Source organism: Nicotiana attenuata, unplaced genomic scaffold (genome assembly GCF_001879085.1).
Source record: "Nicotiana attenuata strain UT unplaced genomic scaffold, NIATTr2, whole genome shotgun sequence".
In the NCBI taxonomy this organism is placed as follows: domain Eukaryota; kingdom Viridiplantae; phylum Streptophyta; class Magnoliopsida; order Solanales; family Solanaceae; genus Nicotiana; species Nicotiana attenuata.
The window spans coordinates 536,123-538,561 of record NW_017670447.1 but is presented as its reverse complement, the minus strand read 5'-3'; positions in this window follow the sequence as shown (position 1 = coordinate 538,561).

The window sequence follows — 2,439 nt, the reverse complement described above, 5'->3', positions numbered from 1 at the left end:
ATGGGATTAGGGTAAAAAGTGGGATAAACAAGTGGATTTACGTGCGTGTGTGCTAAGTAAATGTGAGGGGGTTGAGGGGAAGGGACGTGACTCTTTTTTTTTTGTTCGTTTGTTAGCTTTATTTTTGTTTTCTTTTCTTTTATTTTTTAATTTTTTAAGATAGCATTACTTATTATTATTTATTATTTTATTTTATTTTAAATGAAGAAAAGAGAAAGTAAAATGCATAGCTAAAAATATTAGCCAACTACTTTTATACTTAACGAAAACTATATAAAATAAATAAGAAGACCTAATATTTACACAAAAGTTTAAATTATACAAAGAAAAATACTATATATATATATATATATATATATATATTCTTCTATTTAAACATAGAAATAAATATTATACTCTAAGAATGTGAATAATTTTTGTATTTTTTTTATAAAACCTATTAAGAGTAAGATAAAAATTTAAAATATTAAGATTAGACCTAAAAGAAATATTTGCACTAAAATAGTATAGAATTTGGGTGTGGTCAAAAATTAGTTGTTCACAGCATGCCCCTCTTTGCTTGGAAACATGGAGAGTTTTCAGGCAAACAAAATGAACAAGGTGACTGATTTTTGACCTCACTGTTATTTGAAAAGGAGAAGAAGATTAAAGAAAAAGATGCAACCGAGCCTTGGTTTTAGGCAGCTTACATATCCCGGGTTATAAGGGAATCAGGTCACGTGTAGTTCAAGTGAAATAAGAGTCACAGAGTATTCTCAGAAGGAGAGTCGAGCGAAGGTCCGTCGAGGTTACGATCCGCGGTTCCTACTATTACATCAAAATAAAAAAGAAAATTACATACTCTTGAAATCAAATAGTTACAAAATTCCTATCTAAATGCCATCTGGAGTCTTGTCTTGATTCTTGACTTGCTTCTCCCATTGACATTAGACTGAAACTTGATGCTCTCGATGCAACAGACTATGAAATATTCTCCCAGGTTTGATTTTTGATTGGATGATGGGAAGAAAGATCTTGACCATATGTCTCTGCATGCATTACGCCAAAGCTGGTTGCGCCTGGTATTGAGATCAAACGTTTCACTTTCTCTGGAAAGAACTGAAATCTTATTTTTGCACATCAAATCCGTGCTTTGCAGAAAAACCTACAAGCCAACACAGACAAACAAAACGAACAAAAATTTTCTGCCCCAGTTTGCACTAGGAAATTTTTGTGAGTTATTGAAAACACATGAAACTATCTGTGCTATTGCAGAATAAAGAATTAAAAAAAAGAAAAAAAATGCGTTTTTTAAATAATAGGGGATGGCGTACCCTGTGTTAACAAGAAGGAAGGCAACCAGGAGATGTAGTACCCTGTGTTGATGATAAGATAAGGCTCGTGGCACTCTTAGGTTCTACTAGGGGATGTCGTACCCTATGTAGGTAGAAAGTAATGCGACCAAGGGATGTAGTACCATGTGTCGGCAATAAGATGAGGCTCGTGGCACTCTGAGAAGCTACTAGGGAATGTTGTACCCTATGTTTGCAATAAGAAGTGCAACCAGGGGAAGTAGTACCCTGTGTTGGCAATAAGATGAGGCTTGTGGCACTCTGAGATGCTACTAGGGAATGTTGTACCCTATGCTTGCAACAAGAAGTGCAACCAGGGATATAGTACCCTGTGTTGGCAATAAGATGAGGCTCGTGGCACTCTGGGATGCTACTAGGGGATGTCGTACCCTATGTAGAAAATACAAATGCAACCAGGGGATGTAGTACCCTGTGTTGGCAATAAAATGAGGCTCGTGGCTATCTGAAATGCTACTAGGGAATGTCGTACCCTATGTAGAAAATAAAAATGCAACCAGGGGATGTAGTACCCTGTGTTGGCAATAAAATGAGGCTCGTGGCTCTCTGAAATGCTACTAGGGGATGTCGTACCCTATGTTTGCAACAAGAAGTAAGGCAACCAGGGGATGTAGTACCTTGTGTTGGCTATAAGATGAGGCAAGGGGATGTTGTACCATGTGTTGAATATAGGGTATTGATTACATATAATGAAACTAAAAATGGCATGTTTACATGTATGTTGGAAAAAATCAAGGATTTGAGAACTTCACTTGGTGGTGTTCGTGTTTTCACAAACTATTTCTTAAAATTGTTCTGTTCCTGTTCTGAACAAAGAAAGATTTCTTAGTTTTTAAAATGGAGGTCGGTTTGTGGCCTTGATTATTTCAATCTCTTGATCTCGGCTCATTTTCTTTAATGATTTCAACTGCAACTGATAATTTCCTCAATACCAACTGCAATTTCTGACTCTGGAGAACCTTTGGTCTTTTTCTAAACTATGCCATGACGGTACTTAACCTTTTTCTAACTTTATGTTGCCTTTGTGAGCCTTTTGTCTTTTGTACTTCTTTCTAAAGTTTTACCTATTTCTAAAGCATCGGTCAATCAT